The sequence below is a fragment of the Arachis hypogaea genome, chromosome 1, assembly GCF_003086295.3.
Source record: "Arachis hypogaea cultivar Tifrunner chromosome 1, arahy.Tifrunner.gnm2.J5K5, whole genome shotgun sequence".
In the NCBI taxonomy this organism is placed as follows: Eukaryota; Viridiplantae; Streptophyta; class Magnoliopsida; order Fabales; family Fabaceae; genus Arachis; species Arachis hypogaea.
In genome coordinates, this window is record NC_092036.1 from 16,403,663 (window position 1) to 16,425,374 (window position 21,712).

Sequence of the window (21,712 nt, forward strand, 5' to 3'; positions counted from 1 at the left end):
CCCAGTCAGGCGGATTCAAATATGATTAGATTAGATATTCAAAAGATAAATAAAATAAACAGGAAATAACGATAAAGTTACTCATGTAATCCAATGGTGGGAATTTCAGATAGGTGCATGGAGGTGCTGTGTTCCTTCCGAATCTCTACTTTCTTATTATATTTATCCAATCCTTCTTACTCCTTTCCATGGAAAGCTGTATGTAAGGGCATCACCGTTGTCAATGGCTACATCCCATCCTCTCAGTGAAAATGGTCCAAATGCTCTGTCACAGCACGGCTAATCATCTGTCGGTTCTCAATCAGGTTGGAATAGAATCCCGTGATTCTTTTGCGTCTGTCACTAACGCCCAGCCTTCAAGAGTTTGAAGCTCGTCACAGTCATTCAATCCCAGAATCCTACTCGGAATACCACAGACAAGGTTAGACTTTTCGGATTCCCATGAATGCTGCCATCAATTCTAGCTTATACCACGAAGATTCTGATTAAGGAATCCAAGAGATATACGCCCGGCCTAAGGTAGAACGGAAGTGGTTGTCAGTCACACGCGTTCATAGGTGAGAATGATGATGAGTGTCACGGATCATCACATTCATCAAGTTGAAGTGCAACGAATATCTTAGAACATGAATAAATCGAATTGGATAGAAAATAATAGTAATTGCATTAAAACTTGAGGTACAGCAGAGCTCCACACCCTTAATCTATGGTGTGTAGAAACTCCACCGTTGAAAATACATAAGTGAAAGGTCCAGGCATGGCCGAATGGCCAGCCCCCATGATCTGAGAACTAAACATCCCAAGATGTCTAATACAATAGTAAACTATCTTATTTATACTAGACTAGCTACTAGGGTTTACAGGAGTAAGTAATTGATGCATAAATCCACTTCTGGGCCCACTTGGTGTGTGCTTGGGATGAGTTTGATATATCCACGAGCTGAAGCTTCTTTTGGATTTGAACGCCAAGTTGTAACGTGTTTTGGGCGTTCAACTCCGGTTCGTGACGTGTTTCTGGCGTTTGACTCCAGACAGCAACATGGAACTGGCATTGAGCGCCAGTTTACATCATCTAATCACGAATAAAGTATGGACTATTATATTTTGCTGGAAAGCACTGGATGTCTAATTTCCAACGCCATTGAGAGCGCGCCATTTGGAGTTCTGTAGCTCCAGAAAATCCATTTTGAGTGCAGGGAGGTCAGAATCCAACAACATCAGCAGTCCTTTGTCAGCCTTTTCTCAGAGTTTTGCTCAGGTCCCTCAATTACAGCCAGAAAATACCTGAAATCACAGAAAAACACACAAACTCATAGTAAAGTCCAAAAATGTGAATTTAGCATAAAAACTAATGAAAACACCCCTAAAAGTAACTAGATCATACTAAAAACTACCTAAAAACAATGCCAAAAAGCGTATAAATTATTCGCTCATCAACACCCAATAACTCTGAACGAGGTTCAAGAAAGGGCTGAAAAATACATCAATATGGAGGAGAACTCCCGATTAGGAGATAGCTCAAAGGCTGGATTCTCCTACCTACCTCGGGACAAGGATAAAGAATCCAGGAAGAAAGGAGACCAACCCACTGAGAAACCCAGAAAATACCAAAACTACACCCCTTTTCGGGTGTCTCTTGTGGATGTTTACCGAGAAATATACAACACTAAGAATATCCCACCACCTCGCCTAATAAAACACAAAAGAGGAGGGGGAAGTCGGATAGAGTACTATGAATACCACCGAATCTACAGTCATTCTACCAACGAGTGCTTCGACCTAAAGAATGTCATAGAGAAATTGGCAAGAGAAGGGTGACTAGATCGGTACTTAGCCAATAAAGCGGATGAACTAAGAAAAAGAAGAAGGGATGAAGAGGTCAAATGAGTTGAATGCCTACCTCACATCCCTGAGAGACATGTTCTCATGATAAATGGGGGAATCGCAGGAGGAGGGATCTCTAAATCATCTCGCAAAAGACACCTTAAAGAGGTATATCATGTCGGAGAAGGGGATAGGTCACCCGACATCCCTACTATTACCTTTACCCAAGAAGATGCAACAGGCATCATCCCCGGGCATGATGATCCCATGGTCGTTACCATCATACTCGCCAATGCTAACCTCCATTGAACGTTGGTAGACCAAGGGAGCACCACAGATATCTTGTTCAAATTCGCTTTCGACAAACTCGGCCTACAAGAAAAAGAGCTTAGAGCATATCCAAACAGCTTGTTCGGACTCAGAGACACCCCAATCCAACCACTATGATACATTTCACTGCATACAACCTTTGGAAAGGGAACTCGGTCAAGGACATTAAGCATAGATTATATTGTAGTCAACGTGAGCTCAGCTTATAACGCCCTAATAGGTCAGATAACGCTGAACCAACTCGCCGCTGTAGTCTCCACTCCACATCTATGCATGAAATTCCCAACTCAAAAAGGGATTGCTACAATAAAAGGAGACCAAAATCTCATGCGACATTGTTACAATGAAAGTCTAAACCTTAAGGGCAACCCCAGAGGAGAGGAAATCAACACCATCAAACTCAGGGGAGTTCGAGTTCATGAAGAACTTCGTCCACAACCTGAAGGTGAGATCGAAGAAGTCCAGATTGGGGATACCCAGAATAAAACAACAAATATAGGGGCAAATTTAAAGAGAGACTTAAAGGAACCGCTGATACAGTTCCTAAAGGATAATGCTGATCTTTTTGCATGGAAGGCCGCAGACATGGCCGGCATAGACCTCAAGTTAATGTGCCATAAACTAGCAGTATATCCCGGATCTCGTCTAGTACAACAGAAGCATAGGAAGCTCGGTCCAGAAAGGTCCCAAGCTGTAGAAGAGCAGGTACAAGCCTTACTAGAGGCAGGGTTCATAAGGGAGGTCAGGTACCTATTATGGCTAGCCAACGTTGTCTTGGTGAAGAAGTCAAATGGCAAGTGGAGAATATGTACCGACTACACCGATTTCAATAAGGCCTTTCCAAAAGATCCCTACCCGCTCCTGAATATAGACACTCTAGTGGATGCCTCTTCCGGATACAAGTACCTCTCCTTCATGGATGCCTATTTAGGATACAACCAAATCCCAATGTACCCGCCCGATCAAGAGAAGACCTCGTTCCTAACCCCAAAGGCAAACTATTGCTATATAGTTATCCCCTTCGGACTCAAGAACGCAGGAGCTACTTACCAAAGACTGATGAGCAAAGTCCTCATTGACCACATCAGAAAATTAATGGAAGTCTATGTAGACGACATGCTGGTAAAAATGCAAAGTGAGGAATCGTTGTTATATGACCTCGCAAAAGTGTTCGACACCATAAGAAAGCATGGTATGTGACTTAACCCCGCAAAATGCACATTCGCAGTAGAAGCCGGCAAATTCTTGGGTTTCATGCTTACCCAAAGAGGAATTGAGGTGAACCCAGATAAATGCCGAGCTATACTCAACATGAAAAGTCCGACTTACGTCAAAGAGGTACAACAACTCAATGGCAGACTGGCAGCCCTGTCCAGATTTCTAGCCGGATCAGTTATAAGATCTTTTCCATTTTACACAACGCTAAGGAAGGGAAAGAGGTTTGAATGGACTTCAGAGTGCAAACAAGCCTTCCAAGATTTCAAGAAATTCTTGGGGCAACCACCCATTCTTACCCGACCACAGGAAAATGAAGAACTCATATTATACCTCGCAGTGGGAAGTCGGGAAATAGCCTCAGCATTAGTCAAAAAAGAAGAAAGTGGGCAACAACCCATTTACTTCATCAGTAAGGCTCTACAAGGGGCTGAACTAAACTATCAAAAGATAGAAAAGTTCACCTACGCCCTCATACTCACTTCTCGACAACTTCACCCATACTTTTAAGCTCACACTATCAGAGTTCGGACCAACCAGCCCATAAAAGGCATCCTACAGAAAACAGACTTAGTAGGAAGAATCCTACAGTGGGCAGTCAAGTTATTCGAATTCGACCTTCGATATAAAGCTCGGACAGCTATCAAATCACAGTATCTGGCCAACTTCATTGCAGAATACAGTGACACCCTGGGAACTCCCACAAAATGGAATCTCTACGTGGACGGCTCTTCAAACAAAACCGGGAGCGGTACAGGTGTAACTATCAAAAGTGATCAGGGAACCCAAATCGAGCTATCATTAAAGTTTGAATTCCCTGCCTCAAATAATCAAGCCGGATATGAGGCACTATTGGCTGGTTTGAGGCTACCTAGGGAGGTAGGAGTTCAAAAGCTTATCATCTTCAGCGATTCACAAGTAGTTACCTCACAAATAGAAGCGAACTACCAAGCTAAGGATCTGTTCATACCCTGGGTCGAGCTATCTGAGCCGGGATGTTCAATAAACAAAGCTACCGACCTCTTAGGGTCAAGCGGACCGACTTCTTTGTAAAGAAGTCGACCAAAGCGACAGAAAAGCCCAAAGGAGGGCCCAACTCAAAGAATACGACCCAAATCCGAAAGGCAACCCAAGCCGATAGAGACAAGGACGGTTCCATGGAAGATAAGCTGACCTCAACAAGAGATAAGATAAGATAAGATAACTAACTTATCTTATCCACAGAAGGTCACATCTCACCCTTATAAATACACTGGAGCACCCAGGTATAACTCATACTCTGATTCTACTCAATACCTGCTTAATACCCTTGCTAACTTAAGCATCGGAGTCCCTTGCAGGTACCCGCACCCTCCGGGGATCAAGGATCAGCACTACCACCGAGTCTAACAAGTCGGACACAACCGCTCCAACTAGCACAGAAGATCTCGTACTAGATCGACCTCCAGTTTCAGGTAACCCTCGTAACAGGATCCTACCATGAAGAAATATCTAGACAAGACCAAAGAACATCTCGGACAATTTGAGGAATACGAAGTCCAACACATACCTCGAGAACAGAATGTCCGAGCTGATGCACTATCAAAACTAGCCAACACCAAACCAGGGGGCAACAATAGAAGCCTCATCCAAGAAACATTGCAAAGTCCATTGATCTCGGCGGAAGAAAAGGTCCTAACCATATCAGGTTAGGATCAAGGAGGGATGACCCCATAATCAACTACATCAAGTCTGAGACACTTCCCACAGATAAAAAGGAGGCAAAAAGGCAAGTATGAGAAGCACAGTATTACACCATAGTGGGCAACATCCTATATAAAAGAGGGATTTCAACACCCCTCCTAAAATATGTACCGACCTCCAACACAAAGGAAGTTTTGGAAGAAGTACAAAGTGGTATGTGTGGCAATCACCTCGGGGCTCGAGCTCTTTCCAAAAAGGTACTTTGAAATGGATTCTTCTGGCCGACCTTACAAAAGGAAGCAACAGAATTTGTCAAAACATGCTCACCATGTCAAAAGCATGCTAACTTTCATACTCTGATTCTACTCAATACCTGCTTAATACCCTTGCTAACTTAAGCATCAGAGTCCCTTGCAAGTACTCCCCACCCTCCGGAAATGAAGGATCAGCACTACCACCGAGTCCAACAAGTCGGACACAACCGCTCCAACCAGAACAGAAGATCTCGTACGAGATCGACCTCCAGTTTCAGGTAACCCTCAGAACATTGGCGCCGTTGCCGGGGAACCTGGAAGTCATCCCATCACCATGGCAGACGACCATGACAACGCCACGACTCAGATCTAGAGGATAGAACGCCGCACAAAAATGCGGACACTACACCAAAGGATACTCCTCAACTTAACAACGAAAAGGATTCTCCAAACGCGGGAGCCATAGAGGCGCTTCAAGATCAATTAAAGCAACTCGAGAAAGAAGCCCAACATCAACGCGAAAAAGAAGAGGATCTACATCGGGAGATAAGGTAACGCCGGGAATTAGAAGATAAGCTTCTAAAACTCGAAGCCGATCTCAAAACCAAAGCTACTCGATCCACTCCAAAGGATAGCCCTCGCAAGGATCAAGATCCATTCACCAGGGAAATCATGAAGACCAAAATCCCAAAGGACTTCAAACTTCCGGATATGACTCTGTACGACGGCACTTCAGACCCTAACCATCACCTCAGCAATTTCAGAAGTAGAATGTACCTCACGGACGCCTCGGATACAGTTCGCTGCAAAGCCTTTCCAACAACTCTTACCAAGACAGCCATTAGATGGTTCGACAGCCTACCTCCAAAGTCCATCTCGAGCTTCGACGACCTGGCCAAAAAGTTCCTGGCCAGATTTTCCATACAAAAAGATAAGGCTAAACATGTCCTCAGCCTATTAGGAATCAAGCAAGGAGATCGGGAAAGTCTTCGTAACTACATGGAAAGATTCAACAAAACATGCATGGACATACAAAGTCTACCAACAGAAGCTGCCATTATGGGCCTCATAAATGGCCTACGAGAAAGACCTTTTAGCCAATCTATATCTAAGAAATACCATGCATCCCTCGACGAAGTACAAGAACGGGCGCAGAAGTACATCAACGTGGAGGAGAATTCTCGACTTGGGGAAGCCTCGAGGTTCGGTTCTGCCTACCGAGACAAAGATAAAGAACCCAAGAAAAAGGAAGATCGCTCCGGGGAGAAAATAAAAAAATATCATAACTACACCCCTCTTAGGGTATTCTTGGTAGATGTTACAAAGAAGTCTGCCATACAGAAAAAATACCCCCAGCTCGGCCACTCAAAGGCAAAAGAGGAGGAGGAAATCGGAACGAATACTGTGAGTATCTTCGAGTCCGAGGACATTCCACCAACGAATGCTTCGACTTGAAAAATGTCATAGAAAAATTAGTAAGAGAAGGAAAACTAGATCGGTTTTTGGCCAACCGAGATGAAGAGCCAAGAAAAAGAAGAAGGGATGAAGATGTCGGACGGTCTGAGCGATCACCTCGCACACCGGAAAGACACATCCACATGATACACGGTGGATTTGCGGGAGGAGGAATCTCCAAATCATCCCGCAAGCGACACCTCAAAGAAGTATACCATGTCGAAGGAAAGAAGGAGGCGCCAGACATCCCAGCAATTACGTTTACCAAAGAAGACGCATCCGGAATCATCTCAGGACACGACGACCCCATGGTCATCGCTATCATACTGGCAAACACCAACCTCCACCGTACATTAATTGACCAAGGAAGCTCCGCCGACATCTTATTCAAAACTGCCTTCGACAAGCTCGGCTTAGAAGAAAAAGAGCTAAGAGCATACCCGAACAGCCTGTTTGGACTTGGGGATACCCCAGTACAACCACTAGGATACGTATCGTTACATACAACCTTCAAAAAGGGGAACCAATCCAGAACACTCAAGATAGACTACATCGTGGTCAACGTAAGCTCAGCCTACAATGCCTTAATAGGTCGGACAATATTAAACCAACTCGCGCGCAATAGTTTCAACTCCACATCTATGTATGAAATTCCCAACTGCAGAAGGGATAGCTACAATAAAAGCAGATCAAAGGATGGCACGTCGCTGTTACGAAAGTCTAAACCTCAGAGGTGAAGGAGAAGAGTTCCACACAATTGAACTTGGTGGAGTTCAGAGGCGAGAAGAACTCTGACCACAGCCCAAAGGTGAAGTAGAGAAAGTTCAGATCGGAGACACCTCGGATAAGACAACTAATATTGGCACAATCCTGAAACGAGATGCAAAGGAATCACTCATACAGTTCCTACGAGATAATGTTGATCTCTTCGCATGGAAAGCCGCCGACATGCCAGGCATAGATCTCGAACTGATGAGCCACAAGTTGGCAGTATATCCGGGATCCTGACCGGTACAACAAAGACGAAGAAAACTCGAACCAGAATGGTCTCAGGCTGTGGCAGAACAGGTGCAAGCACTGCTAGAGGCAGGATTCATAAGAGAAGTTAAGTACCCACTATGGCTAGCAAACGTCGTCTTGGTGAAAAAGTCAAATGGGAAGTGGCGAATGTGCACCGACTACACCGACCTCAACAAAGCCTTCCCAAAAGATCCTTATCCACTCCCAAGCATCGACGCTCTAGTAGACGCCTCATCGGGATATAAGTATCTCTCGTTTATGGACGCATACTCGGGATACAACCAGATCCCAATGTATCCACCGGATCAAGAAAAAACCTCGTTTCAACACCCAAAGCAAACTATTGCTACATCGTAATGCCTTTCGGCCTTAAGAACGCAGGAGCTACTTATCAAAGACTAATGAATAAGGTCTTCTCAGACCACATCAGAAAAATCATGGAGGTCTACGTGGATGACATGTTGATAAAGATACAAAGTGAAGAGACATTACTGACCGACTTGGTTCAAGTGTTCGACACCATACGGAAGCATGGCATGCGACTTAACCCGGCTAAATGCACCTTCGCAGTGGAAGCAGGTAAGTTCTTGGGCTTTATGCTCAGACAAAGAGGAATCGAGGCAAATCCAGATAAATGCCAGGCCATACTCAACATGAAGAGCCCAACCTGCGTCAAAGAGGTACAACAACTCAATGGGAGATTGGCGGCCTTGTCCAGATTCCTAGCAGGGTCAGCGATAAGATCCCTCCCTTTCTACGCTACTTTAAGGAAGGGAAAAAACTTCGAGTGGACAATGGAATGCGAGCAAGCCTTCCGAGACTTCAAAGAATTCTTGGGACGACCACCTATCCTATCTCGACCACGAGAAGGAGAACCACTCATATTATACCTCGCAGTAGGAAGTCGGACAATAGCCTCAGCACTAATTAGAGAAGACGAGGGTGGGCAACAACTCGTCTACTTCATTAGTAAAGCACTATAGGGGTCAGAGCTGAACTACCAGAAAATAGATAAGTTTGCCTACGCTCTCATACTAACATCCCGATGACTTCGCCCGTACTTCCAAGCTCATACCATTAAGGTTCGGACTAACCAGCCCATAAAGGGGATATTGCAGAAAATAGATCTAGCAGGAAGAATCATACAATGGACAATCGAATTGTCCGAGTTCGACCTCCAATACGAGGTGCGGACAGCCATTAAGTCACAATACCTAGCCGACTTCATTGCAAAATTCACAGACACCCCGGAGATCCCCATAGAGTGGAATATATACGTGGACGGTTCTTCGAATAAAACTGGAAGCGGCGCAGGTGTGATAATCGAAAGCAACCAAGGAACCCAACTTGAGCTTTCCCTCAAATTCGGATTCCCGACCTCAAACAACCAGGCGGAATACGAAGCGTTATTAGCTGGTTTGAAGCTGGTTAGGGAGGTTGGAGCTCAGAAACTCAACATCTACAGTAATTCACAAGTCGTTACCTCACAAATAACAGGGAGCTACCAAGCCAAAGACCCTAACATGAAAAAATATTTGGATAAAACCAAGGAACATCTCGGACAACTCGGGGAATATAGGATCTACCATATACCCCGCAAGCAAAACGCCCGAGCTGACGCACTCTCAAAACTAGCCAGCACCAAACCAGGGGGCAACAATAGAAGCCTCATCCAGGAAATACTGTAGAACCCGTCAATATCGAAAGAAGAAAAAGTCCAAGCCATAACAGGTCAGGATCAAGGATGGATGTCCCCCATAATTAACTACCTCAAAATAGAAGCGCTCCCTATAGATGAAAAGGAGGCAAAGAGGTTAAAAAGAGAGGCACAGTACTACACTATCATAAACAACACCCTATACAAAAGAGGGATCTCAGTACCATTGTTAAAATGCGTACCGACCTCCAATACAAAGGGAGTCTTAGAGGAAGTACACAGCGGCATTTGTGGCAATCATCTCAGAGCGCAAGCTCTCACCAAAAAGGTACTCCGGGCGGGATTCTATTGGCCAACTCTATGAAAGGAAGCTACAGAATTTGTAAAGACATGTCCACCATGTCAGAAGCATGCTAACTTTCACATTGCCCTGCCGGAAAAGCTCATTAGCGTGACCTCACCCTGGCCATTTGCAAAGTGGGGACTCGATCTTCTCGGACCTTTTCCCTAGGGATCGGAACAAGTCAAATTCCTCATAGTAGGGGTAGACTATTTCACAAAATGGATCGAGGCAGAACCCCTAGCCAACGCCACTGCTCAAAGAAGCCGAAAATTTCTATATAGGAACATCATTACAAGGTTCGGGGTCTCATACTCCATCACCATAGATAATGGCACCCAATTCACAGATGCAGGCTTCAGAAAACTAGTGGCCGACTTGAATATAAAACACCAATTCACCTCCGTCAAACATCCCCAAGCCAATGGACAAGCCGAAGCGGCCAACAAAGTCATATTGGCCGGGCTGAAACGGAGACTTCAAGAAACAAAGGGGGCTTGGGTCGAGGAACTTCCACAAGTCCTATGGGCGTATCGAACAACCCCCATTCTACTACGAACGAATCACCATTTCGATTAGCATACAGACTGGAGGCAATGATTCCAATAGAAGTCGAGGAAGGGTCTCCCCGAGTAGTCCACTACAATGAACAAACCAACTCTCAACTTTAAAGAGAAGAGCTCGACCTACTTCCAGAAATCCAAGAAAGAGCTCGGATCAGAGAAGAAGCACTAAAGCGGTGAATGGCTTCCAGGTATAATCAAAAGGTAGTACCAAGAGGTTTCGCTGAGAACGATCTCATCTTAATCCGAAATGATATTGGAACAACTCGACCTAGAGAAGGAAAGCTGGCAGCCAACTGGAAAGGACCCTACCGAGTCAAATAAGTACTTGGGAAGGGCTACTACAGACTGTCCGAACTCGAAGGACGAGAACTCCCTAGATCATGGCACGCCTGTAACCAAAGAAGGTACTATAGCTAGGAAAGGTAAAAGATCTCATCACAAGATGCACTCTTTTTCCTGAAAAGGTTTTTTAATGAGGCATCAAGACTGAGATTTAATCCAACTTAAGGGTACGAAAAACTCCCGCATGTATATATTTGCACTTTCTTTGAATAAAATACATTTAAGATATTCTACAAATTCCCAAGACGCATTAATATGAAGCATTCATCGTCCGATTATAAAGCAACAGATCGACAGAAAGTGAAGAGCAGATTCACTGTACGATCTCGATAGGAATGATCGTCCGACAAAGGTGAAAACGTGATTCACCTAACAAACGATCAAACTAGGACAGAAACCACTATCTACAAATCAGCAAAGATGAACACAGAATAATGCAAGAAGTTATCGAAAGTGATCCCAAAAAGAACCTAATGAGGTCTTATGGATTGCTATATAATAACTTAAAAAGACAGGCCAACACTAAAAAATCGGACCAAGTCAACCCAAGTTATCAGCAAATCCCTGGAAAGAGGTCTAGCCAACCCTATTAAAGAGGAATTGCTATAACTTAGAAGAGATCAACCTAACGAAGTCGGTCTCCTACAAGACAAGTTATAAAAGTAATCCCTAAAAGAGACCTGACAAAGGTCCAAGAAAGAGGATTACAAAAATAACATAGAAGAGATCGACCTAACGAAGTCGGTCTCCTACAAGACAAGTTATAAAAGTAATCCCTGAAAGAGACCTGACAAAGGTCCAAGAAAGAGGATTACAAAAATAACTTAGAAGAGATCGACCTAACGAAGTCGGTCTCCTACAAGACAAGTTATAAAAGTAATCCCTGAAAGAGACCTGACAAAGGTCCAAGAAAGAGGATTACAAAAATAACTTAGAAGAGATCGACCTAACGAAGTCGGTCTCCTACAAGACAAGTTATAAAAGTAATCCCTGAAAGAGACCTGACAAAGGTCCAAGAAAGAGGATTACAAAAATAACTTAGAAGAGATCGACCTAACGAAGTCGGTCTCCTACAAGACAAGTTATAAAAGTAATCCCTGAAAGAGACCTGACAAAGGTCCAAGAAAGAGGATTACAAAAATAACTTAGAAGAGATTGACCTAACAAAGTCAGTCTCCTACAAGACAAGTTATAAAAGTAATCCCTGAAAGAGACCTGACAAAGGTCCAAAAAAGAGGATTACAAAAATAACTTAGAAGGGGACCAACACAAAGAAATCGGTTATGGGGCGCTAAAAATACAAACAAAAGCAAGAAAACCGAGAAACAAGTCGGACCCACACAGTCACGGCCTCAAAGGATCCAAGTTACAAACAATAAGTACAAAAGCAATCCAAAGAGGTCAAGCAGCAAGATTCCAACACTCTCAGAAACCAGAAGAGATGCCATGTTAAAGCGCAATAAAAGCATAGTATAATAAAGCTTCAAGAGGCCACCAAAATCTACCTCAGAAAGCTACTTTTTTTTTTCAAAGTAAAAAGTTGCCAGGCAGGCAACTAAAAAGCGTCAGCAGTTAAACAAAACAATAAATAGTTCAAAAGCCCACAAACCGGACTATTTACACAAATACTTAAAAAGAAGATCAGCAAAGATTGGGAGCCTTCCTGGCAGCATCAGTACGGGGAGAAGGAGGGCGAGTCTGAATAGGCACAGCATCAACAGTTCCATCATCCCGGTTCAGAATCTGACAATCCGGATCAGACATAACTAGAGGAACCGAGGAGGTCGACACCTTGATAGACGGCACTGGGGGAGGTTCAACATCATCATTATCCTGGTCATCAGGGACAATCTTACCATCCCTCACAATATTGTCCAGGCTGAAGAGAGTAAGATCGGCCTCAGGAGCAATAACCCGAACCTACTCCTTTAGGTTCTCATAGGCAGCAGTTACACTGCCAACAAGATGACCCTGGAGCTCGGAGTAATCAGCTCGGATGTTCTCCAACTCCTCCTTCAGATGCATTCCCTCCCGATAAGATGTGACATAGCTATCCTTATGCCTAAGTGCCGGTCCAGGAATTAGACATGGCTTCACAGCCAGCCAAGCTTTCAAAGAAAGCTTCGGTCCAAAACACTAGACATGGCCAAAGGCCAGCCAAGCCTTAGCAGATCACTGCTCCAAAAGCAAGATTGATAGAAATCAATAAGCTCTTGTGATGATAAGTTGAAACCTCGGTCCAATGAAATTAGACATGGCTTCACAGCCAGCCAGATTTCAACAAATCATCATGAAACTCTAGAATTCACCTTCAAGAATTTCGAAAAAAAATACCTAATCTAAGCAACAAGATGAACCTTCAGTTGCGCCAAACTCAACAATCCCCTTTCTGGCGTTAAACGCCCAGAATGGTGCCAGACTGGGCGTTAAACGCCCAACAGCTAGCCTCACTGGCGTTTAAACGCCAGTGGGTTCTTCCTCCAGGGTGTGCTATTTTTCCTTCTGTTTTTCATTCTGTTTTTGCTTTTTTCATTGATTTTGTGACTTCTCATGATCATCAACCTACAAAAAATATAAAATAACAAAAGAAAATAGTTAATTATAAAACATTGGGTTGCCTCCCAACAAGCGCTTCTTTAATGTCATTAGCTTGACAGAGGACTCTCATGGAGCCTCAGAAATGCTCAGAGCTATGTTGGGACCTCCCAACACCAAACTTAGAGTTTGAATGTGGGGGTTCAACACCAAACTTAGAGTTTGGTTGTGGCCTCCCAACACCAAACTTAGAGTTTGACTGTGGGGGCTCTGTTTGGCTCTGTTTTGAGAGAAGCTCTTCATGCTTCCTCTCCATGATGACAGAGGGATATCCTTGAGCCTTAAACACCAAGGATTCTTCATTCACTTGAATGATCAACTCTCCTCTATCAACATCAATCACAGCCCTTGCTGTGGCTAGGAAGGGTCTGCCAATGATGATGGATTCATCCATGCACTTCCCAGTCTCTAGGACTATGAAATCAGTAGGGATGTAATGATCTTCAACTTTAACCAGAACATCCTCTACAAGTCCATGGGCTTGTTTTCTTGAATTGTCTGCCATCTCTAGTGAGATTTTTGCAGCTTGCACCTCAGAGATCCCTAACTTCTCCATTACAGAGAGAGGCATGAGGTTTACACTTGACCCTAAGTCACACAAGGCCTTCTTGAAGGTCATGGTGCCTATGGTACAAGGTATTGAAAACTTCCCAGGATCCTGTCTCTTTTGAGGCAGTTTCTGCCTAGACAAGTCATCCGGTTCTTTGGTGAGCAAAGGGGATTCATCCTCCCAAGTCTCATTTCCAAATAACTTGTCATTTAGCTTCATGATTGCTCCAAGGTATTTAGCAACTTGCTCTTCAGTGACATACTCATCCTCTTCAGAGGACGAATACTCATCAGAGCTCATGAATGGCAGAAGTAAGTTCAATGGAATCTTTATGGTCTCATTTTGAACCTCAGATTCCCATGGTTCCTCATTGGGGAACTCATTAGAGGCCAGTGGACGTCCATTGAGGTCTTCCTCAGTGGCGTTCACTGCCTCTCCTTCCTCCCAAAATTCGGCCATGTTGATGGCTTTGCACTCTCCTTTTCGATTTTCTTCTGTATTGCTTGGGAGAGTACTAGGATAGAGTTCAGTAATTTTCTTGCTTAGCTGACCCACTTGTGCCTCCAAGTTTCTAATGGAGGACCTTGTTTCAGTCATGAAACTTTGAGTGGTTTTGATTAGATCAGAGACCATGGTTGCTAAGTCAGAGTTATTCTGCTTAGAACTCTCTGTCTGTTGCTGAGAAGATGATGGAAAAGGCTTGCTATTGCTAAACCTGTTTCTTCCACCATTATTATTGTTGAAACCTTGTTGGGGTCTCTGTTGATCCTTCCATGAAAAATTTGGATGATTTCTCCATGAAGGATTATAGGTGTTTCCATAGGGTTCTCCCATGTAATTCACCTCTTCCATTGAAGGGTTCTCAGGATCATAGGCTTCTTCCTCAGATGAAGCCTCCTTAGTACTGCTTGGTGCATTTTGCATTCCAGACAGACTTTGAGAAATCATATTGACTTGTTGAGTCAATATTTTATTCTGAGCCAATATGGCATTCAGAGTGTCAATCTCAAGAACTCCTTTCTTCTGACTAGTCCCATTGTTCACAGGATTTCTTTCAGAAGTGTACATGAATTGGTTATTTGCAACCATTTCAATCAGTTCTTGAGCTTCAGTAGGCGTCTTCTTCAGATGAAGAGATCCTCCTGCAGAGCTATCCAAAGACATCTTGGATAGTTCAGAGAGACCATCATAGAAAATACCTATGATGCTCCATTCAGAAAGCATATCAGAAGGACACTTTCTGATTAATTGTTTGTATCTTTCCCAAGCTTCATAGAGGGATTCTCCTTCCTTCTGTCTGAAGGTTTGGACTTCCACTCTAAGCTTACTCAATTTTTGAGGTGGAAAGAACTTTGCCAAGAAGGCATTGACTAGCTTTTCCCAAGAGTCCAGGCTTTCTTTAGGTTGAGAGTCCAACCATGTCCTAGCTCTGTCTCTTACAGCAAAAGGGAATAGCATAAGTCTGTAGACCTCAGGGTCAACCCCATTAGTCTTGACAGTGTCACAGATTTGCAAGAACTCAGCCAAAAACTGATGAGGATCTTCCAGTGGAAGTCCATGGAACTTGCAATTCTGTTGCATTAGAGAAACTAATTGAGGCTTAAGCTCAAAGTTGTTTGCTCCAATGGCAGGGATAGAGATGCTTCTCCCATAGAAATCGGGAGTAGGTGCAGTGAAGTCACCCAGCACCTTCCTTGCATTGTTGGCATTGTTGTTGTTTTCGGCTGCCATAGGTTCTTCTTCTTTGAAGATTTCGGTTAGGTCCTCTACAGAGAGTTGTGCTTTGGCTTCTCTTAGCTTTCTCTTCAAGGTCCTTTCAGGTTCAGGATCAGCCTCAACAAGAATGCATTTGTCTTTGCTCCTGCTCATATGAGAGAGAAAGGAACAAGAAAATATGGAATCCTCTATGTCACAGTTATAGAGATTCCTTGAGGTGTCAGAGGAAAAGAAAAATGGAAGGCAGAAGTGAAAAATTCGAACTTATCAAAGAAGATGGAGTTCGAATTTTGCATTAAGGAATAGTGTTAGTCCATAAATAGAAGGATGTGAGAAGAAGGGAAGTGGTTTTCGAAAATTAAGTAAGAAATTTTGAAAACATTTTGAAAAACACTAATTAATTTTCAAAAACCAAGAGTGGGAAAGAGATCAAGTGATTTTTGAAAAAGATTTTGAAATTAGAAATCAGAAAGATTTGATTGAAAATTATTTTGAAAAAGATGTGGTTAAGAAAATATGATTTGAAAAACATTTTAAAAAGATTTGATTTTGAAAATTAAAAACTTGGCTAACAAGAAAAGATATGATTCAAACATTAAACCTTTCTCAACAGAAAAGGCAACATACTTGAAATGTTGAATCAAATCATTAATTGATAGCAAGTATCTTTGAAAAAGGAAAGAAATTGATTTTGAAAACACATGATTGAAAAGATATGATTTGAAAAAGATTTGATTTTGAAAAACTTTGAAAACCTGAAAAAAATTGCATTGAAAAACAGAATCTTCCCTCTTGTGCCATCCTGGCGTTAAACGCCCAGAATGGTGCACATTCTGGCGTTTAACGCCCAAAACTATACCTTTTTGGGCGTTAAACGCCCAACCAGGTACCCTGGCTGGCGTTTAAACGCCAGTCTGTCCTTCTTCACTGGGCGTTTTGAACGCCCAGCTTTTTCTGTATAATTCCTCTGCAGCATGTTCTGAATCTTTAATTCTCTGTATTATTGACTTGAGAAGACACAAATTAAAAATATTTTTGGATTTTTAATAATAAGGAATAATCAAAATGCAACAAGAATCAAATAACAATGCATGCAAGACACCAAACTTAGCAGTTTGTATACTACTGACACTAATGAGACACATATGAGACACATAAACACTCAAGTCAAGAGAATTCAAAGATTAGAATAAGAAATCATCAATAACATCTTGAAGATCCTTAAGACACATGAATGAATGCATGCAATTGACACCAAACTTAAAATGAGAATAGAGTCTCAATAAGAAACATACAATATTTTTGGTTTTTATGATTTTGTAAATTTTTTTTGTGTTTTTTGAAAATTAAGAGGAAAGGAAAATATATCAAAATTCTTAATGAGAATTCCAGGAATCATGCAATGTTTAGTCTAAGACTCCGGTCCAGGAATTAGACATGGCTTCACAGCCAACCAAGCTTTCAAAGAAAGCTTCGGTCCAAAACACTAGACATGGCCAAAGGCCAGCCAAGCCTTAGCAGATCACTGCTCCAAAAGCAAGATTGATAGAAATCAACAAGCTCTTGTGATGATAAGTTGAAACCTCGGTCCAATGAAATTAGACATGGCTTCACAGCCAGCCAGATTTCAACAAATCATCATGAAACTCTAGAATTCACCTTCAAGAATTTCGAAAAAAAAATACCTAATCTAAGCAACAAGATGAACCTTCAGTTGTCCAAACTCAACAATCCCCGGCAACGGCGCCAAAAACTTGGTATGCGAAATTGTGATCAATACTTTTCAAAACTCTAATAATCCCTAGTAATGGCTCCAAAAACTTGGTGCTCAATACCATGGCATAAACACAACTTCGCACAACTAACCAGCAAGTGTACTGGGTCGTCCAAGTAATAAACCTTACGCGAGTAAGGGTCGATTCCACAGAGATTGTTGGTATGAAGCAAGCTATGGTCACCTTGTAAATCTTAGTCAGGCAAACTCAAATGGGTATGGTGATAAACGCATAAAACATAAAGATAAAGATAGAGATACTTATGTAATTCATTGGTAGGAATTTCAGATAAGCGTATGAAGATGCCTTCCCTTCCATCTCTCTGCTTTCCTACTGTCTTCATCCAATCCTTCTTCCTCCTTTCCATGGCAAGCTCAAGCAAGGGTTTCACCGTTGTCAGTGGCTACCTCCCATCCTCTCAGTGGAAATGTTCAACGCACCCTGTCACGGCACGGCTATCCATCTGTCGGTTCTCGATCAGACCGGAATAGAATCCAGTGATTCTTTTGCGTCTGTCACTAATGCCCCGCCCTCAGGAGTTTGAAGCACGTCACAGTCATTTAATCATTGAATCCTACTCAGAATACCACAGACAAGGTAAGACCTTCCGGATTCTCTTGAATGCCGCCATCAGTTCTAGCCTATACCACGAAGACTCTAATCTCACGGAATGGCTGGCTCGTTTGTCAGGCGAGCACTCGGTTGTCAGGCGATCAACCATGCATCGTGTATCAGGAATCCAAGAGATATTCACCCAATCGAAGGTAGAACAGAGGTGGTTGTCAGTCACACGTTCATAGGTGAGAATGATGATGAGTGTCACGGATCATCACATTCATCAAGTTGAAGAACAAGTGATATCTTAGACAAAGAACAAGCGGAATTGAATAGAAGAACAATAGTAATTGCATTAATACTCGAGGTACAGCAGAGCTCCACACCTTAATCTATGGTGTGTAGAAACTCCACCGTTGAAAATACATAAGAACAAGGTCTAGGCATGGCCGAATGGCCAGCCTCCCAAAGTGATCAAAAGATCTAAAGAACAAAAGATTCCAAAGATCCCCAGATACCAAGATGAAAATACAATAGTATAATGTCTTACTTATAGAAAACTAGTAGCCTAGGGTTTACAGAGATGAGTAAATGACATAAAAATCCACTTCCGGGCCCACTTGGTGTGTGCTTGGGCTGAGCAATGAAGCAATTTCGTGTAGAGACTCTTCTTGGAGTTAAACGCCAGCTTTTATGCCAGTTTGGGCGTTTAACTCCCATTTTGGTGCCAGTTCCGGCGTTTAACGCTGGAATTCCTGAGGGTGACTTTGAACGCCGGTTTGGGCCATCAAATCTTGGGCAAAGTATGGACTATCATATATTGCTGGAAAGCCCAGGATGTCTACTTTCCAACGCCGTTGAGAGCGCGCCAATTGGGCTTCTGTAGCTCCAAAAAATTCACTTCGAGTGCAGGGAGGTCAGAATCCAACAACATCTGCAGTCCTTTTTGGTCTCTGAATCAGATTTTTGCTCAGGTCCCTCAATTTCAGCCAGAAAATACCTGAAATCACAGAAAAACACACAAACTCATAGTAAAGTCCAGAAAAGTGAATTTTAACTAAAAACTAATAAAAATATACTAAAAACTAACTAGATCATACCAAAAACATACTAAAAACAATGCCAAAAAGCGTACAAATTATCCGCTCATCAGTGGCCTCCTCCAAAAAAGCTTTGGTGGCATGAAGAGGAAGACTTTGAGCAGTTCGATACAGGGTCGCTCCCATGTGTGCCATCTTGATACTACTTTGAGTTATATAATCAAAATGATGAAGAAGTGACACGTCATCCATAGGGAGGACACCATAAGAACCGATCTGCTGATCTACAAACTCGACCGCATCAAAGTCAGGAGCATCAAGGTTGAAAGGCTCAATTGTTTTTTGCTTCTTACTAGGAGGAGCACCAGAAGCAGCGGCAGAAGTCTATGGAGGATCGACCAAACAAACCCGAGGAATAGGAATTGCTTTCCTCGGCCTGGGAGAACTCGGCACAGGAGGTTTCACTGGAACCTGAGAAGATCCCTCTCCGGCCACCTTGGCCGAGATGTTCAGAGCAGCAGTTGCCTTCTTTGCCTTTTTAAAGGCCTTCATGGAGTCGTTGTTCTTTGACATCTCCGCAAATACAGAATCAGCCACAGCAAAGAGTTACAGTCACAATAAGAGGAAGGAAAAATTAAGAAACAAGTGTAGAAACAAGCCAGACAAGTACCCAAAACAGTCCGAACCAAGGACGGGTCATTCAAAAATTTTTTTGTATCAAGATGGGACGGGGCTCCCCATAAATCCTCAAGCACAACAATAAAGGCACGCTCAACATCATTAAGCATCTCCCAGGCATAGCGAGACACTATCACATCCCTCTGCCACTCTAGAGGGAAAGAAGGCTCCTCATTTTCATCAAGAAAAAAGGGGCGGGCCCCCTCGACAGCACGAAATTTAAAGAAGTAATTCTTGAAGTTTTTAAAGGACTCATCATACATAGCAAAAACTTTATGGCCCTGGGCGGACCTGAAAGAAACCCAAGAAGCTTTCTTTTTTGAAGAACCGCCAGGCTTGGCGGAAACAAACAAATAAAGGAAAAGAGTCTGAGAAGGTGTTACATATAACTCTCTACAAAGAAGCTGAAAAATTTTAATAAAACCCCAGGAATTTGGGTGAAGCTGGGATGGGGCAATATTACACGACCACAACAGGTCGGTCTCGAAAGCAGTAAAAGGAAAAGTAATGTTCAACTGACTGAAGAAGTATTCATAGGCGTAAAAGAAGGGACGCTCCCCCTTGATAGAAGTTAGAAAACAAACTCTCTCGTCAGAATCAGGAGCAACAAGCTCATAATCCCCCTCCCGGGCGCTATTGCCACAAATCCCAAGGTGCTTCCTCAGCTCTACGCAAAATTCAGCATCCACAACAGAAACACACAGCAAGACAAGGGAGTCCAGCCAATTGGACATCCCCTCAGGAACTCTGGAAGACATCTCTACAATGTTATTACGAGAAGACATGAGGCCAACTAATCCTACAATAAGAAAAGAAGATGGGGTTACTAAAAGCATCTTGGACAGGGGTCAAAACGATACAGATAAACAAATAGTAAAGGAAAACCCCAAGACTCAAGCCGACGTCCTGGGGCATCCTTTGGAGGCAGTAACAAAGCAAGGTTTCCAGGAAAATATACAGCTCCCACCCTAGCATCACTCAAACAAGAAAAAGACGTCAAACAGTAAGCATTCTCCGTCAAAATAAAACACAAAAGTCATTACAGTCTACCAGCAAAAGCATTCCCAAAAATCAAGTACGCCAAAGGTGCGAACCTTTTCAGAATCAGACAAAGCAACCTTCAAATAAAGCAAAGAAAACAGATGCGGATTTTGTGGATAATGATATCAGAATAGAAACAACAGGAACATGCAAAAGCCCTAAAAGCATTAAGCAAAAGCAAAAAGGATCATGCAGAAGATGAAGAAACTCCCAGAACGCACATTTCAACAACAATAGGGCACAATGAAAACAGAAAGATCCAAACTTTCTCTAAAGGAGGATCAAAATCAAAACTCATCACCAAGCCAAAAAACAGCGAGAAAACACGAAATGGGACTAACCTGGAAACGAAAGAAGCTTTGAGGAGAAAAGGGAGGCGCAAAAATGAAAGCTACCCAAGAAGATCGCCAAGTGGCACTGCAAAGCAAGGAAGCAGAAGCACAAGCGAAAGACAGAGAGCGAAGAGAGCAGAGAAAGAAGTTGCGAAGAGATTACAAGGAAAGCAAAAGAAGAGAAACCGTTTCTGAGTTTTTCAAAATTAAAAACAAGCCAAAAGGGAAACGGGTAATTAATGCTAATAAAAGAGTTAACCAAGGGGCAACAATAGAAGCCTCATCCAAGAAACATTGCAAAGTCCATCGATCTCGGAGGAAGAAAAAGTCCTAACCATATCAGGTTAGGATCAAGGATGGATGACCCCATAATCAACTACATCAAGTCTGAGACACTTCCCACAGATAAAAAGGAGGCAAAAATGCAAGTATGAGAAGCAGAGTACTACACCATAGTGGGCAACATCCTATATAGAAGAGGGATTTCAACACCCCTCCTAAAATATGTACCGACCTCCAACACAAAGGAAGTTTTGGAAGAAGTACACAGTGGTATGTGTGGCAATCACCTCGGGGCTCGAGCTCTTTCTAAAAAGGTACCTCGAAATGGATTCTTCTGGCCGACCTTGCAAAAGGAAGCAACAGAATTCGTCAAAACATGCTCACCATGTCAAAAGCTTGCTAACTTTCATGTCGCCCCACCAGAGGAACTCATTAGTGTTACGTCGCCCTGGCCATTCACAA

General features: G+C 42.9%; 1 non-coding gene across 1 annotated transcript; it reads left to right on the forward strand.

The window, feature by feature from the left end:
• Positions 1–15,049: 15,049 nt before the first annotated feature.
• LOC112716218 (small nucleolar RNA R71) lies at positions 15,050–15,157 on the forward strand. Its single transcript, XR_003160219.1, has one exon. It is a non-coding gene; the product is annotated as a small nucleolar RNA R71 (small nucleolar RNA).
• The last annotated feature ends 6,555 nt before the right edge of the window (positions 15,158–21,712 follow it).